Raw genomic sequence first — 18654 nt, forward strand, 5'->3', positions numbered from 1 at the left:
CCATTTTCACCGAAGATTTGGCCATGGAGAGAGATGCAGCGAAATTCGTGCCGAAGCTGCTGACGGTGGAGAAAAAGCAGCTTCGTGTTGAAGTCTCACAGGAGATGCTGGATTCCACAAACAGTTACCCTGACTTCACCGACGCCGTAATCACTAGTGACGAGTCTTGGGTGTACGGGTACGACCCGGGAACCAAATCCCAGTCGTCACAGAGGACGCATTCCGCGTCACCAAGACCAAAGAAGGCCCGCCAAGTGCGCAGCAATGTCAAAGTGATGCTGACTGCTTTTTTGACTCCCTCTGTGTGGCACACCACGAGTACGCACCCCACAGGGTCAAAGAATGACTAAATATAACTACAGGGATGTCCTCCATCGCCTACGTGGTGCTGTGCGGCGCAAGAGACCGTAATTGAGGTCAACAAGAAATTGGCGCATCCCTCGCGGCATTGCTCCTGCACATTCCTCGCATTTTATTCAGACTTTTCTGGCGAAAAACCAGACTCCTGTAGTTCAACAGGCTCTTTACTCTCCTGATATGTCCGCCTACGACTTCTGGCTGTTTCCTAAAATGAAGAGGCCATTGAAAGGAGCGCCATTTCAGAAAATAAAGGACATTGTGGCTGCAACGACGGCAGAGCTAAATTCCATTCCGAAAAGGGCCTTTTCGGAATACTTCCAACAATGGCAGCACCGATGGGAGATGTATATGGAGCCCCAAGGAGACTACTTTGAAGGTTATTAGGTTTCCAACGCTCCAGTTATGCCAGTTTTTTTTCTTCGGCCAAAGGTCGGATACTTTTCTAACAGACCTCGTACATCACCAGACGCTGTTGTACGGATCTGCAAGTGGCGGCTCCGCGTGTACATCGCTGCTACGTAATTTTCTGATTTGCTACACGTGTCGCTAACCATCCATTCTAGCCTTGCTTAGTATTCCACTTTAGGGTTCCTTTAACAACTCTTCGCTGTATTTTTATGCTCAGCACTGCTGACAGTGTCATACTGAAGAAAACGCTCTTCTAACTGATAATGCTTAGTTTTAAAATTGTTTTGAAAGCTTTAGAAAAATAATCTGTATATCCTAAAGTACGATTGGCGTTGTTTGTGAGCTGACCACTGCACAGAATTCCATGTTAAATAGCTTGTCATACAAACACCCAAGAATTTATGGTATATCGCTGTGTCTAACAGTGATTTATTCACGCAGTAATGAAGAGAGGTGCACACATCTCTTTACATCTCTTTGCCAGACATTTCTTTACATATAGCGACATTTATTTTCATTAATGAGTTCTCACGCGAGTTAGAAATCCTGTTTATGTCTGACTGAAGCGTTCACGCCTGAGGGAATAACGCTCATAGCGCTTCAAAAGGTTCAAAAGGTGAAGGACGCTCACAGACCACCGGTGGTGGCTTTTTCAGGCAGTTTCGATAACCTCACTGTTGAAAGCTATGTAAACGTGAGCCAATCCTCCCTGGTATTGTGGCTGCGTGCAACCACAAGGCGGTGATAAACCGCGCTTTCACCCGAAACTCCAGCGTCAACGTCAAGGAAACTTTGCCGCTTCTGCACTATCTCTACGCAGCCCTGCGGTCCTGGATCTGGGCCATTCGAGTCCTAAAATTTCGGTACAGCGGCGAAGAAACATCAGACAGTGATAACTGTGCGTGATCTTCACTCGACAATATTTCAGACGTCTGCATCGCGATAGGCGAGGCTTTGAACGCTTTTGTGTCTATCGAGAGTATCCTTTTTGTAGCGAGAGCTACACTACGCCAGCTCTTCGAGCCTTCAGCGTGGCACCGCTTGAGCTCCGTGGCGGCGCCGTTGGTCACGTGGTTGGTCAAGTGGTGCAGAGCAGCTGCTGCTGCCGGCGGCGCGGCGCGCCGCAGAAACCGAGCTGCAGCAGCTGTGCGCATGCTCAGTGTCGAGTTGGGGGAGGGGGAGTGTAGAGGGGGAGAGGGAACCACTCCAGCTCTCACGTCACGCCAGGTTTAACCAGAGCTAAACCACAGCCAATTTTTTTTTTAAGTTGTCAGGCAAGTGAGTTTGGCGATGGGCTACGTTGCAGATTTCAAGTAGCCCTTCTGGCAGTTGAAATGGTAGCAGAGATAAAAAGATTGTCGTGGTCTGCAGAAGTCTTCGCGGCGTTTCGACGCAAATTCGATTGCTTGGTTCGCCAGTGCTACTTGCAGTTAATTGCGAATGTGTCCACTTGTGTCAAAAGGACTCAGTTCAAACTCTCGTGTTCGTGTGTTTGTCTGAAAGAAGACAGTATTGCAACGGAAACAAGCTTTCCTCGTTGGGACTTAGCAGTCTTCAGGTAAACTGCACAGTGGCTCGACTGGTCAAGGTCGCTAGTAGCTAGCGAAGCGCTCGCTTGTTGTCAGCCAGCTTACTATAAAACAGAGCGCTCAAAAATTCGCGGCGAACTTAACGCAGACGAGCACACATTAACTGATGATGCAGGCCTCGTTGATACTCGTCGAGCACAGACGGGTATCGAAAACCGAGTGCAGGGCATATAGTACATGGTGTTCGGTTTTATTCGATGAAACGCGATTTAAACTGAGTCATTAAAAGTGCATTCAAGTATGTTATACAAATTATACGCTACTATCTACAAATGTTAGTAACGATGTGTCCGTATATTGAGTAAAATCAGCGTGAAAAACGGCGCTCTGCAACCGTCATTTCTTTTTAACTCGAGAGAGTTCAAGATCCAATTCACCATAAAAGGCGGTGTCGGCGTTATAATCGAAAAATAACGGCCATGCCTCTGGCACGTGGTCCCCAGAGAGCAGCAACCTAGGAGGTAGGTGGGCCATCTAGGTTACCTGACCTTGCGGTTACATCACAACCTGCCCTCCAGATAATGAGCAAACCGCCTATCATGGCAGGTGGCAGTTAAAGTAATGATTGGTCGCTCTGGAAGAGCGTCCCGAGCCGTACAAGGCCCACCGCTGGGAGCACCTGCCATTGCAGTGTAGCAGCGCATAGCTTGACCTCTGCACCATTGCGCTAGGAGGGGTGCGAGGACTCCCAGGTATCTATCAATGTAAAGTAGAGAAGGACCTTCTCCAAACGTTCTGCATATTTGCGAATTAACTCACAACGATACCGCGTCGTACCCTTAAGCCGAAGCTCAAGTGTACCCTCCAATGTTTTCGGAAATATCTGTATCGAATAAAACGAAATGTCCTGTACAATACAGTACAGTATTTTAACCACTGCAGTTCTTTTTCGTGCTACCAGATACATTCTGTCCCGCGTTGCGCTTCTTGTTTCGCAGACGAAGACTACTCTTTCCTCATACCACTGAGTATATCGACGCCCCTGCTGTTCACCGTGGAGAAGAAGCTGGCCATAGTCGACACAACCGCGGTCGTCCAGTCGGCAGCCTTTCGCGCGGCAGCCGAGAATTTGTACAAGACGATGTACTGCCGCGGCTTCGGGCTCATCGAGAAGCTGGCGAATTGGTGGACCTCGCTGGCCTTGTACTCCGCGTTCTTCCAGGTACGTTAACGCTTACCAGTCTGGCTGCCGAAACGTCAGCCATGTTCACTCGATATAGGAAAGCACCAATGTACAATAATGGAGAACGCTTTGTTGTTTCGACAACTCCTACCTAGAGATCTGATTCGCACTTTTCGGTTAAAGACGTGCAGGAAGTAAATTTTGGTTACTTGTTTTCTTGTTTGCAGTGATGCGTAGGACACTATATCAGAACGCTAAATAATTTATGATTGAATTTCTTCTTTCATGCTGTTTAGGTTTCGGCTTCAACAGCCAAGCGATAGCTGTGACGTCAAGGCTCAGTATAGGTCACGTGAGCCAAGAAAACCCTGCGGTTTCTATACTGGTTTTGATTCTGGCTCTTGAGGCAGGCTGGCTTTAGCGCTGTAGTGAATTAAAATGGTGACGCAGCGACTACGTTGTTGCTGTTATTGTTTTCTTGTGTTCTGATTCCTTTTGCAAGCAATACTGAACTTGGACGTCAGAGTCATCATTCGGCTGTTTAAGACGGAACGTAAATAGCATGACGAAAAAAATTCAGTTGTAAATTATTTAGTGGCCCTACGCTAATACCTCTGGGTGATCTATGTACAGCCGCCCACAGACGTAACACGAATGACGGAATGCGTGGCCTGGACTGCCGTCAGCGCCATGAAGCGATAGTCATTGGGTGCGAGATAATGCTCTCGGAATGTTTGCGGCGTCTGACGATAGATGATGCGAACCGCGGCAGTTTAGCGGGCGGTTTCTGGCTGCCGCGATAAGAAAACTGCAAAGAGCGTTGCCGGTGCCGTGGAGGCCGAATCGGCGAGCAAAAAGCGCGTAAACGCCCCCGTGACGAGCGCGCTGTCCACGCGTCGATCAGGCACAAGCGGAAAAGCAGTAAAAGCGAGCTGCGCACCAGCTATCGTCAGCCACCGCAAGCATACCGAGAGCATTGTCTCGCACCAATGACAATCGCTTCATGGCGTTGACGGCAGTCCAGGCCACGCTTTCCGTCATTCGTGTTAAGCCTGTGGGCGGCTGTGCACTAATGCCTAACGCATCATTAAAACAAAGAAAGTGTGACGAAAATTTTGATGTCTACTGTGCTGTAAGCTTAAAGCTCGCTCAACAATGTACCTTGCATATCTTTACCTCTAATTATTCATTTATTCAGAGTTTTGTCATGTTTAGCACACTCATAATACCCTGTTGAGGGTGATCTCAAATATGGCTTCATGCCGTCATGGACCCGGACCATCTTGTATATAACAAACCTGTGGCGCCCCAACGCCCTCCGCGAAAGAATGGGGTCGACTTCGCAGATTGACTGGCCGTGAACGGTCGTACGTCGGGCACTGCGGCGCAATGTTCATGCCTCCCAATTTCCTCTTTGTTTGAGGGCTATCCGAGGAACGTGTTTAAAGACGAACAAAAAGAACTGTCCAACCATCACTGATTAAAACTTCAGCGGCTCGTCTGAAAACTCCAGCTGGACGTTAGCTGTCCGCTAAGAAGGAGCTAAAGTAGTGTCGTTTCACTGACTCATTCTCCTGCATTAAATTGAATTAGCACTCTCCCGAAACTGACAGCGGAATATCTGTGACGAAGCTGGGCACGTGTTAGAGGGCGAGGATGGCAACGCCTTCAGTCTATACTTTTACGATACTGTCCATCATCCTGGAATGACGGACATTCCAGCAATTTAAAAGCCAAAACAACTATAACCGGTGTCACCTGCCTATTCTCTCCTGTGATATGGTTTATAGGGTTTCAACGCCCCAAAGGGACTCAGGCTATGAGGGACGCCGTAGTGAAGGGCTGCGGTAATATCGACCACCTGGGATTCCTTAAGATCACAACATGAAATATAAAATTCCCCCTAAATGAGACTTGAGACAGCGCAACGAACTAAAAGATGGGTAACAGGTGTAACCTTGAGAGAACAAGACTGCAGAGTGCACAGGGAAAAGAAATTCGAGTAGACGGCATCCTAGCTGGATTTAGGAGGCCGGCGTCGTTTCACGCTAGGACACGAAACTCACCGTGCAGGTAGCCGTCATCGTCACCCTAACTACACTGCAGGACAAATGTCTCTGCCACTGAACTCCGATTCACCCTTCCTTCCCGAAGCTAGCCGTATCGTACGAGGTTCAACTTCAATCATTTTGAATACGGCAGCATTGCAGTTGTCGCATCGAAACCTCGCCGATGGTCGGTGTGGCGAAATTCGCTGATTGGTCGAGACACGCGACTTTGTGACGTAATCACAACCTGCCCTAATGGGCTACCCTGATTGGTCGATAGAGATCACTTGACCTTGTGGCATCATCACAACCTGCCCACCACGGTAGGTGGAAACCTAGCCATCGGATTGTGAAGGACCTTCCCACCATGGCAGATGACAATTAAATTCACGACTGGTAGAATGAGGCCACGTGACGTGTGACGTCATCAAAACCTATGCACCGGGTTGTGAGCAACCTAGTTTCTAGGCAGCAAACTAGACAAAAAATCGAAATGAAAAATCTAAAAAAATATATATGCAAATGTCTGCACATATGTGCAACTGCAGCTAGCAGACCCAACATGGCGGTTGATAGACTCACAGTTGCAAAGAAAATCATGCAAACATACTAAAAGTTGAAACAGAAGCTGCGACAAGTGTAAAATGTAACGCTACCTCTTTACACACTTGAGGTGACCTAAGTGTCTCCATAGTTTTTATTGCTTCCATGTGTCTGCCGCACAGTCGGGTGCTGCCAAGATAAAAGTATCGTGCGGTTTTTTTTTCAGTGATATTGGTGAGCCGCTGTTTATAACCTGGCAAAGCATGCCAAACGCACTCCAGCTCGTGTTTATTCAATTTCAATTTCAATTTTCAATTCAGTTTATTTCTTTCCATGGAAAGAGGAGCTGAGGCAAAAGGCATATTACACCATGATTAGACCAAAACTTGAGTATGCATGCACTGTTTGGGATCCTCACACAAAGACTAACATTAATGCCCTTGAAAGAATTCAGCGCAAAGCAGTCCGGTTTATATTTTCTAAATATCGCACCACTGACTCACCATCTGCTCTGTTGCTTCAACATAATATACAGTCCCTTGAAACTCGGCGTAGAATACTAAGGTTAAGATTTCTCTTTCTGTTGAAAAATAGCAAACTGTCAATGGCTCCTGATTTGTATCTCCAACCGATAACGTCCAGGTCAACAAGAAACAGGCACACTGAATCGTTAAAACCTTACTTTGCCAGAACTAACATATTCAAATTTTCTTTTTTTCCCCGCACCATTACCGAGTGGAATCAGTTACCATCATCATCAACAGTTGACATTGATGCCATTGAACAGGCCGTTCTTTGATGTTTTTGACTTGCCTTGTACTTTGTTTCGTTCTTTTTTTATTGTGTTTATTTTGCCCCTCCTGCCAGGGCCCTTCACTGGGCCTGCAGTATGCCCTAAATAAATAAATAAATAAAAGGCTGGCTTGCCTGACGAAGGCCTCAGCACCCATACACGGTTGGCAATGCAGTGGCAAAAGTAAAACATTTGAAAAAACCTTACTAGTAATACAAGTTACGAAAAAAAAAGAGGACGCATATGCAGGTTGTAATACAATAATGCACAAAAAAAAACAATTTGCAACACACACTTCAGTACATAAAGTTCACAGAGCAAGAGCAGGCAACACAACCAAGATTTACTGATCAGAATACATAATCATCAAACAAAGTAGCATGATTCACAGAATACACACAGTAGCTGTAAGGAAATCTCGAGTGAAGTATTATGGAAATTTAATGTTACTGCTTATTAAGTAATGTTTAAGGTTCTTATTGGACCAAGATGCGGAAGAATTGAAGTCAAGAGGTGGCGGTAAATTATTTATGGCTGTAGGAACTTGGTAGCGTAGTGTCTGTTTACCGTAATTGGACCGGATTTTAGGTACCAGTTTTCTTTGCTTTCGGAAGTGGTACGTTGTGGAAGAGTTGTCAGGAATAGAAGCGTATAGTCGGTTTTTGTTAATATATTGAAATAGTCGGAAGAAGTATATCTCATCTGCCTTCAGAATGCTGTGTTTGATGAATAGTGGAATTTATGGGAGGTTTTGTGGTCGGCCGTGATATCGTTCAATTGCTCTCAGTGCTTTCTTTTGTATCTTAATTAATTTTTCGTAACTACCGGAAGTTGTAGTACCCCAGATGAGGATGCAGTAACAGATTTTAGAGTAAAAAGTGCATAATATATAGATATCATTAGCCACGTAGGTATGATGCCAGCCAGTCGGTAAAGGCAGCCAACTGTTACGCTCAGACTGGAAGAAAGTTTCAAAATATGTGTATTCCAGGACAGAGTCTCACTAAACCAAACACCAAGAAATTTGTGACTGGTACTCTGTCAATCGCAGTGTTAGAATAATAAATATTAAGCGAATACCGTTCTATAGTGTTAATAGGCCTAAAAATTATGTAGTGAGTCTTCGAAAGATTTAATGATAGTCTGTTTGCCTGCAACCAGGATTGAAGGTTATTTAGGTATGCATTTGCCTTGCCTTCCAGGGTGCACAGAGCTCTATCACTGAAAAAAATGTTTGTGTCATCAGCATACATTACCATGTCTGTTGAATCTGGTATATTACATATATCATTAATGTAAGTTATAAATAGGAAATAATTAAATAAATATATCATTAATGTAAGTTATAAATATCCCTGTAGTTTCAGTTTCGTCCTCAGGATCTGCGCTCTCTACCTCTCTTGACAGATGTAGCCACTTCAAATACCTCGCTGCCTATCATAGAGTGCTGTTTCCTTCCACGGTATTGAAGATTGCTTTTCTTAGTCTGTTTTTAATCTTACTGCCCTGCTTTCAGGGATGCAGTTTGCTCGAAGCTATCCCAGTGGAAAGAAAAACAATAGAAAAGCTTCTGCCCTCACAACAGATTTTGTGTAATTTTTGGAACGAGAAGTTCTAGAAGAAACAACAATGCTTTTTAGTGACAACTGAGTTAGTTTATGGGGTTTGACGTCCCAAAGCGACTAAGGCTATGAGAGACGCTAGTGACAACTGAGTATCAAGTAGCTACTACGGAGAAAACTACAGTAATAGAGAAAAATTCTATCAAACAACAGAAAAACCTGTCGTTGCGATGTAACTTCGAAACGTTCTGTCGGATATTTTACACGATTCTGAGCATTTTTTCGATTGGGATACTACTGATAGCTATACAGGTTTTATCCTACCCGTTCTCTTCTTAATTCAGAACACGGAACCTATGCGGGTTTTGTGACGTCAAACAAGTTCTCAATAGGTCACTCATGTAAACTTTTATCTTAAACGCAAAGCGCTGCAAACACAGGGACGTAAGAAATACGACGGACAAGCGATGGACAAGCCCTGTGTGCGCCGCGCGTTACGTTTACTATGGATCACCAACTTTCCCGCACCCACATCTTACTAATCTTTTATCGTTATGCTTTACGAGACCAGACAACATCTCGTCAAATCACGCGCTATGATCGGCGTCTGTGAGCCCACGCAGTGTACTTCAGATTAAAGCGTATGCTTTAAGCACACTTCTTCCTGCTCTGCAGGCGCTCCAGGTGTCCCTCACAGCTGCCCACTATCCGGATAACGAGACGCGTCTGTTCTTCATGTTTGAAGTCGGCCCGCTTCCCGGGAATATCGACTCAATCAAAAATGCCCTCACCGAGCTTGACAAGTAAGCATTCTGTACGACTGCTCCTTTCTCACCGAATGCGTCCGTATCGGGGGCATACTGCGTTCTCGGGCTCATTGGCATGCATAAATAAATGTATATAAGCTGAAAGACAGCCAGTGCCTGGCAAGTTCCAGGAAGGTAGCGATTCGTCACAGCCACAAAAGAGCCCGCCAGGCACTGTATGTACTCGCAGCGATGCTGTTGCCGCCGTGCTGGAAGTCCGGCTCCACCGAATGGGGATCTCGAGTGAGTGAGTGAGTGAGTGAGTGAGTGAGTGAGTGAGTGAGTGAGTGAGTGAGTGAGTGAGTGAGTGAGTGAGTGAGTGAGTGAGTGAGTGAGTGAGTGAGTGAGTGAGTGAGTGAGTGAGTGAGTGAGTGAGTGAGTGAGTGAGTGAGTGAGTGAGTGAGTGAGTGAGTGAGTGAGTGAGTGAGTGAGTGAGTGAGTGAGTGAGTGAGTGAGTGAGTGAGTGAGTGAGTGAGTGAGTGAGTGAGTGAGTGAGTGAGTGAGTGAGTGAGTGAGTGAGTGAGTGAGTGAGTGAGTGAGTGAGTGAGTGAGTGAGTGAGTGAGTGAGTGAGTGAGTGAGTGAGTGAGTGAGTGAGTGAGTGAGTGAGTGAGTGAGTGAGTGAGTGAGTGAGTGAGTGAGTGAGTGAGTGAGTGAGTGAGTGAGTGAGTGAGTGAGTGAGTGAGTGAGTGAGTGAGTGAGTGAGTGAGTGAGTGAGTGAGTGAGTGAGTGAGTGAGTGAGTGAGTGAGTGAGTGAGTGAGTGAGTGAGTGAGTGAGTGAGTGAGTGAGTGAGTGAGTGAGTGAGTGAGTGAGTGAGTGAGTGAGTGAGTGAGTGAGTGAGTGAGTGAGTGAGTGAGTGAGTGAGTGAGTGAGTGAGTGAGTGAGTGAGTGAGTGAGTGAGTGAGTGAGTGAGTGAGTGAGTGAGTGAGTGAGTGAGTGAGTGAGTGAGTGAGTGAGTGAGTGAGTGAGTGAGTGAGTGAGTGAGTGAGTGAGTGAGTGAGTGAGTGAGTGAGTGAGTGAGTGAGTGAGTGAGTGAGTGAGTGAGTGAGTGAGTGAGTGAGTGAGTGAGTGAGTGAGTGAGTGAGTGAGTGAGTGAGTGAGTGAGTGAGTGAGTGAGTGAGTGAGTGAGTGAGTGAGTGAGTGAGTGAGTGAGTGAGTGAGTGAGTGAGTGAGTGAGTGAGTGAGTGAGTGAGTGAGTGAGTGAGTGAGTGAGTGAGTGAGTGAGTGAGTGAGTGAGTGAGTGAGTGAGTGAGTGAGTGAGTGAGTGAGTGAGTGAGTGAGTGAGTGAGTGAGTGAGTGAGTGAGTGAGTGAGTGAGTGAGTGAGTGAGTGAGTGAGTGAGTGAGTGAGTGAGTGAGTGAGTGAGTGAGTGAGTGAGTGAGTGAGTGAGTGAGTGAGTGAGTGAGTGAGTGAGTGAGTGAGTGAGTGAGTGAGTGAGTGAGTGAGTGAGTGAGTGAGTGAGTGAGTGAGTGAGTGAGTGAGTGAGTGAGTGAGTGAGTGAGTGAGTGAGTGAGTGAGTGAGTGAGTGAGTGAGTGAGTGAGTGAGTGAGTGAGTGAGTGAGTGAGTGAGTGAGTGAGTGAGTGAGTGAGTGAGTGAGTGAGTGAGTGAGTGAGTGAGTGAGTGAGTGAGTGAGTGAGTGAGTGAGTGAGTGAGTGAGTGAGTGAGTGAGTGAGTGAGTGAGTGAGTGAGTGAGTGAGTGAGTGAGTGAGTGAGTGAGTGAGTGAGTGAGTGAGTGAGTGAGTGAGTGAGTGAGTGAGTGAGTGAGTGAGTGAGTGAGTGAGTGAGTGAGTGAGTGAGTGAGTGAGTGAGTGAGTGAGTGAGTGAGTGAGTGAGTGAGTGAGTGAGTGAGTGAGTGAGTGAGTGAGTGAGTGAGTGAGTGAGTGAGTGAGTGAGTGAGTGAGTGAGTGAGTGAGTGAGTGAGTGAGTGAGTGAGTGAGTGAGTGAGTGAGTGAGTGAGTGAGTGAGTGAGTGAGTGAGTGAGTGAGTGAGTGAGTGAGTGAGTGAGTGAGTGAGTGAGTGAGTGAGTGAGTGAGTGAGTGAGTGAGTGAGTGAGTGAGTGAGTGAGTGAGTGAGTGAGTGAGTGAGTGAGTGAGTGAGTGAGTGAGTGAGTGAGTGAGTGAGTGAGTGAGTGAGTGAGTGAGTGAGTGAGTGAGTGAGTGAGTGAGTGAGTGAGTGAGTGAGTGAGTGAGTGAGTGAGTGAGTGAGTGAGTGAGTGAGTGAGTGAGTGAGTGAGTGAGTGAGTGAGTGAGTGAGTGAGTGAGTGAGTGAGTGAGTGAGTGAGTGAGTGAGTGAGTGAGTGAGTGTGAGTGAGTGAGTGAGTGAGTGAGTGAGTGAGTGAGTGAGTGAGTGAGTGAGTGAGTGAGTGAGTGAGTGAGTGAGTGAGTGAGTGAGTTCACAGGTTCTTTATCTTCCTTCCTTGCACCAGAGGTGCCCCGTCAGAGACGGTTGGTTTAATTCGAAGACTAAAGCTTGATCTTCGCACCAGGGGTGCCCCGCCAGAGACGGTCTTGTGATCAGTTGAGATGCAGAGGTAAGGCTGGTTGGTTTGGTTTATTGGGGTTTAACGTCCCAAAGCGACTGAGGCTATGAGAGACGCCGTAGTGAAGGGCTCCGGAAATTTCGACCACCTGGGGTTCTTTAACGTGCACTGACATCGCACAGCACGCGGGCCTCTAGAATTTCGCCTTCAAGAAATTCAGCCGCCGCGGTCGGGATCGAACCCGCGTCTGCAGTCGAGCACCATAACCACTGAGCCACCGCGGCGGGGCGCAGGGGTAAGGCGAATACTTGAAGTTTATGTACAGGCCTCTCCTAGTGTTAGCCAGTTCCGCCTTTTTGTTGTTTGTCCTTTGCTGTTTTATTTGTCTCTAGTGTCTGAACTTGTATATGCAATGTGAATAGCTGTACATAAACTTCAAGTATTCGCAGGGGTAAGGCGAATACTTGAAGTTTATGTACAGCTATTCACATTGCATATACAAGTTCAGGCACTAGAGACAAATTAAACAGCAAAGGGCAAACAACAAAAAGGCGGAACTGGCTAACACTAGGGGAGGCCCCTACTCGGCGTAGCCGAAGATGCATAGCATCTCACCTTAGCCCAGAACCCCGCTTCCGGCTCCGGGGCCCGGTTTTAAAGCCCTAAAGGCCCGGCCACATTTGGCAGCTTCCATTCATGTTGCCCTCTTAACATGATTGGTTCTTCAAGGGCATGGCCGGCCCTCCGGCTTCTACCAGGTAAACCACCCTCTCTACCGCAAAATAAAAATAAAAACAAACACAAATACGCATTCGTGCCAGCATGTGCGCGAATCGGTAACGCGGGGCGGGGGGACACCCGTAGTTCCCGGCGCGTTCGCGAGCTGCCGTGTTCCAAGAAAGGAGACGCTTCACTTTGAGCGCCCCCAGCCGCGTTCCGATGATCCCGCGTACACTACCGATCCCTTACACGCCCTTCCCAAGATTCTACAAAGAGTTCAAATGTCACTTTTAGAATTACAACAAATAAGGGATCGGTACGGGTCACAAAACCACCCTGTGGGTGACATCCCGCAGCTACACCAGCACTGGCACCAACAAAACCAAAAACAAAAAATGCACACGGGCACCAACACAACATTACGCAAAATGCTTAGGGGCACCAAGAAAACATAAGCAAAATGCACACTCTAATAAACACAGTGACATGCCTGCCGTGCGCCGTAACACGGAGTCCAAGTTGGTGGGTTGCACCCAATTCACCACCTCCAAGAACACACTCGTCCTCGCGAATGGGAACACATGCACACAGACACTCGCAACCGAAGCGTTCATTGGCACTCATATTGGGTCCGTAAGCGGCCACGTGAGCCTCCTTGGTCGCACCGCGCGTCCCCGTGTGCGTTCGAGCCACTACGTGTTAATCAACCCGATTAACGCCTGACGGTCACTCACTCATTAGGCTGGTGTCACAACGGGGCGATAACTAAAATGTTGCTGCCCTCCAGGATCGAAAACGTTGTGGTACTCGGTGGGTCCAAATCCCTGATCACGCGACGCCCTTGAGGGCACGCTCTCTTCGGCGCGCCAATACGAGACGCGTGCTGCGTAAGGAGCATAGCCCCTGTCCAGTCTAATCATATCAGTACGGTCAGTCTTGCTACACTTGACTTGGCGACCTGTAGCACAGAGCGTACTGTTCCTCGCACCGACTTTCAATTTGAAAGCCTCGCCCTTGCCTCCTGGTACTTTGCCTCGCTTCGAGCCATTTGCCTCGTTCCTGCAAGGGCAAACATTGAAATTGCCGCTCCCTACTTTATAGGCGCTTGCCGGCTTCACGGCATCATCTGACTCTGAGGCTGTATGAGGTGACTCGTAGTCACTTGATCCGAATTTGCCTTGAGTCAAGTCGTCACGCATTTCCTTCTCCTCGAAGGACCTGGTCGGACGCCCATCGGGTGCGTTCGACAATTGCGCGGCCCTCCGCCCGGTAGGCACAACAGGCCCACCTCCGTTCTCTGGCTCGGATGGAACGCTCCTGCCATCACGTTAAACCCCATAAACCAACCAACCAACTAACAATACGAGGCACTTCCTGCCACCTGCCCGACACCGTCTGCCGTTGCGGCAACGTTAGACTTCCTCCTGACACTAGCTCCGTGTCCGAGGTCACACTCTCATTCATAGAGCCTGCAGGAATTATATCGCTGCATTGATTGCTATCGGACAGCTTGGTCTCGATTGACCCCGGAACTCGGAATTTGGTTGTTCCTCTTCGTTGCTAGCCACTCGCGGTGGCGGAGGAGCTGTGACATTTTCGCGCCCTTCAGGATTCTCGTTTGCGCTCTCTGCGGCCTTTCCTAATAAAGAGGCGTCCGCGCATATCGGCTGATTGCCTACAGCGACCTGACTGCTCTTTCCTCCACCTGTGCTTGAGAAGCATAAGCCTTTATCTTCCAGCACATGCGGCCTCTCCGCTCGGGACTCAGAGCAGTTCTCCCTGGATGAATCACTGGCTCTTTTACTCTCCTTGATCTTAGAGATCTCGAGCTCTACCTGCTGGCGTCTTGCTTCTATAACCTTCAAGACATACCTAATATCCTGAGGTTCTTCCTCGCGAAGCAGCGCCTTTCCGCCATTTACTTTCGCAAGTTGAGCCTGAAGGTCCGCTAAGCGCGCCTTCGCTACCTCAACCTGGTACCTCAGATCAAGTGAGGGCCGGCATGGATAACTCTCCATACCGCCGTCTGTACCCCTCTACTGTCCTACCGGCTCGAACACATGCACAGGGACGTGAACAATGCGACGAAGGAAACTCACAGTTTTAATGCGTCGATCCGCATTGCCAGCTCCTTGGCGTCGCAGTCCACTGCCACTTTCACCGGACGCTGCGATGAGCTGTCGCACGCCGCTGGTCCTGTGCACATTGTCGTCACTTGCTGCGACCCGCTAGAGACCGTCAAGTTCTCGACGCGCTGCTTTCCTTGACCGGATGCAGTCCCGCGTCGCTGGAATACTGCCGTGGTCCTTGCGTCCTTGCCGCCGTCTCTCCGCAGGTCCGTTCTCGAACGCTGACCTGTTGCCTTGTCGTCGCCTTTCTCCCTGCCTTCAGTCTTCTTCCTGCGCCGTCTTTCGATGGCCGCAGGATCCTCGTCGACTGCGCCAGTAAATTTCAGAGGTTCTTCTTCTTCCTTCCTTGCACCAGAGGGGCCCCGTCAGAGACGGTTGGTTTAATTCGAAGACTAAAGCTTGATCTTCGCACCAGGGGTGCCCCGCCAGAGACGTTTCTGCGCTAAGGTGAGATGCTCTGCATCTTCGGCTACGCCGAGTAGGGGCCTCCTCTAGTATTAGCCAGTTCCACCGTTTTGTTGTTGTGTGTCTCTTTGCCGTCTCGGGTGCCTAAACTTGTATATGCAATGTAAATAGCTGTACATAAACTTCAAGTATTCGCCTTACCCCTGCATCTCAACTCATCACGAGAGCGTCTCTGACGGGGCACCCCTGGTGCGAAGCAACGCTTCAGTCTTCAAGTGAACAAACCGTCTCTGGCGGATGCAGGGGTAAGGCGAATACTTGAAGTTTATGGACAGCTATTCACATTGCATATACAAGTTCAGGCACTAGAGAAAAATTAAACAGCAAAGGACAAACAACAAAAAGGCGGAACTGGCTAACACTAGGGGAGGCCCCTACTCGGCGTAGCCGAAGATGCATAGCATCTCACCTTAGCCCAGAACCCCGCTTCCGGCTCCGGGGCCCGGTTTTAAAGCCCTAAAGGCCCGGCCCACATTTGGTAGCTTCCAATCATGTTGCCCTCTTAACATGATTGGCTCTTCAAGGGCATGGCCAGCCCTCCGGCTTCTACCAGGTAAACCACCCTCTCTACCACAAAATAAAAACACACAAATACGCATTCGTGCCAGCACGTGCGCGAATCGGTAACGCGGGGCGGGGGGTGTAATGCCGGCGCCCACATTTCGCTGGCGGGCCTGTCTAAACTAGCGCTGCGCGCCCGCCGGCGCTCGAAGCAGGCCCAGACTTTCTCGCACAAGTCGCGACATGCACCGTGACTCATCCCGCCGCCGCGGCGCCGACACGGACCCTTCCTCCTCTCCTCCTCTCCGTCGGTGCGAACTCCTCCGACGCTCGCCGGCTCTCGACCATTGGTCTAATTTGAACGGTGGCCAGTGATTGGAGGATTTGAACGGCTGGCTGCAGTAACCGTTACCAGCGGCTATAAAAACGGAGCCGCGCTGAACCCGAGCAGCAGACGGGCAGCAGAAGAGCCATCACACCGAAGCTACGCTCGCCGCCGGGGCCGCCCTTCTTCTGTGTGCTAGCCCGTGGTGCTCTTGGCCCTTGTATCATGTAAAAGCCCTTGTACATACTGTACATAAAAGTTATTTGACTCACCGTCGCCTCGACCGTTTCCTGGCTCGGACACCCAGTCCCAACAGTGGTGGAAGCGGTGGGATGCCACAGTCCCAACAGTGGATGGCAGCTGCGGGATCGACCGGCGTCAGCTACCTCGGCGCGGTGAGTGCCTGATGTTTTCCCCTCAATTCGCCAGACTGCTCTAGCACACGTGATTGTAGTTTAGAGTAGGGCTGTGTGTGTAGCACTGGAGAGAGCTTTGCTGTTTCGAGCCAAGTCGGAGCGCTTTGAAACGAAAGCTGGTGCAGAGGGAGTAAACGAGGCGTTTTGGAAAGAATTACTTGCGCGTGTCATACTAGTAGCGTTATAGTAGTGAACGGCAAGGGAATTCTAAGAAAAGGGCAAACTACAAGAGGCTATTGTGCGCGATGGAGAACTTCAAAGTTAAGGAACTCATCGAAATTTGTGAAGAGTTGGGCATTGATTTGGGCCCCGCAAAACGAAAGCATGCGATTCTTGAGATCATGCGAAAGGATAATGTAACGGCTGAGGAAGCCAATGAGGCCTGGGATGAGATCAAAGAACGCCGTGAGCGCGAAGGGGCAGAAAAACAGAAGCGGCTTGAGCGCGAAGAAAAACAGAAGCAGCTTGAGCGCGAAAAAGCAGAAAAACAGAAGCAGCTTGAGCTCGAAGAGGCAGAAAAACGGAGGCAGCTTGAAATAAAACGGTGTGCTCGCGCTAAGAAACTGATGGACCTGGAGCTTGAAGCGCATCAGATCGATTTCGAGAGATATAAAACATTGTCCGCTCTGCATGAGACTAACGGTCAGCAGCTGAGAGACGGGCCGCAGCCCTTCGTGATCGCCGAAGATATGGCGAAATATTTGGCGGAGTTCGAGCGCGTCTGCGAGAGAAAACGCGTTGAGCGGAATGGTTGGGCACAGAAGTTGGTAGCCCTGCTTTCCAGCGAAGCGTATGACGTTGTCAAGCGCCTGTTGGACGGCGGCTTGGCGGACTACGATGAGCTGAAAAGCTTCTTACTGGCGAGATATAACGTGTCACCGCTGGACTTTCGCCAAAGGTACCTGCGAGAGAATAGCACCCCATCGTTTAACGATTTTCCCTACCAGTTTAAAGCCGACATTTTAGAATGGCTCGAAAATGCGGAAGGGTCGGAAGCTCATGACACAGAGGTAGAATGCGTCGCTGTAGAGCAGCCCTGCCAGTGCGGCACAGAGGAACGTAGTCCGTACGTGGCAGATGTAACTGCTGCTGCAACAGTGGGAATTGCCCCGCATTCGCCAACCGAGAAAACCTCTATACCATCGGATAAGGTAGCCACAGCATCGGACCTTGAAATCACAGAGGTCTCTCCCATTGAGATTGGAGCGGAGTTCAAGGAAATTGGATCTCCTAGCGTGTCGAAAGCATGAGAAGTTGTCGAACACGGCAGAGAGGACATCCGTCATGTGGACATTAATGAAAACGCCTGTGCCGAAGCAAGCGAAGTAAACGAGCATGGCACACCGTGTTGTGCATCGCGTTCGGCAGAAATGCAGAAACCCGACACTTACAATCAACGGAAGCAGCCGCATGCAGAGTTTGCGGACGCTGAGTTGTGCGTTGGTGTCTCTGGCGAGCGATGCGAAACGAGTCCCGTGCTTTCGCACTGCTCTGAGCTTTGCGACTTTCCAGAAAGCAGCTGCAGTAGCGAGAACACCGCGACTGAGTGCAGAGCCGACCCTCACTCGAAATTGGCTGAAACGCGTCAGAAGCATGACGAGAGCTGCATGCCAGCACTCATGTCAGGAGAAAACACTGGTTCGTCAGCGCCTGAAGAAGCTAAGGTGCTGGACGATAGTGAAGAACAGAACGTTCCAGACAACATAGCGGCGGTAGACGTCAACCCGTCCGAGGAAGATGAGGCCGAATGCGCACTCAGAGACGCTGAGAAGGAAGAACGCAGTTTGGAGAAGGCTAGTAAAAGCGCCATAGATAGACGTGAGCCAGGTAGCGCAGGTGAATTGGCTGACAATCAAAGTGATGTTGTCAGAGAGCAGAAACCTAGGCGACGGAAGCAGAATGTGCTTCCACAGGCGAAAATGAAAGGAAAGCTCACGATAGAAAGTTGCAACCGGAAGAAAAGGAACAGCCGGTTCAGGAATGTGAGCTATCGCCACAAGATGATAGCGAAACAAGAGAAACAGTGCTGCCGTCGAAAGGACATTAAAGGCAAGCTCAAGAGAGAGAGCTGTCACCGAAAGACGATGAAAGGCAGGCAGAAGAAAGACGGGCGCCGCCGAAAAGAGAGAAAGGGCAAACGCGCGAAAACGGGTTTCCACCATCGGAAGCGCCAGCGTCGCCGGCAAAATGACTTCAGTAAAGTCAATCACGTGGTGAGCCCTGTAACTAGAGTCAGAACCAGAGCGAAAGAAATGTGCGAGCCATCACTATCGCGCAAAGCGAAGCGCATAAGTGTGTCGAGGCACATAGGTCTTGGCAGTAATATAAACTGCAAAAAGAAATCGTTTAAGAATTCGCGTGGGACAGAGTTTCAAGAGAGGAAACCGA

This window comes from Amblyomma mixtum, chromosome 4 (genome assembly GCF_055824585.1).
Source record: "Amblyomma mixtum isolate Tamu chromosome 4, ASM5582458v1, whole genome shotgun sequence".
Taxonomy (NCBI): Eukaryota; Metazoa; Arthropoda; class Arachnida; order Ixodida; family Ixodidae; genus Amblyomma; species Amblyomma mixtum.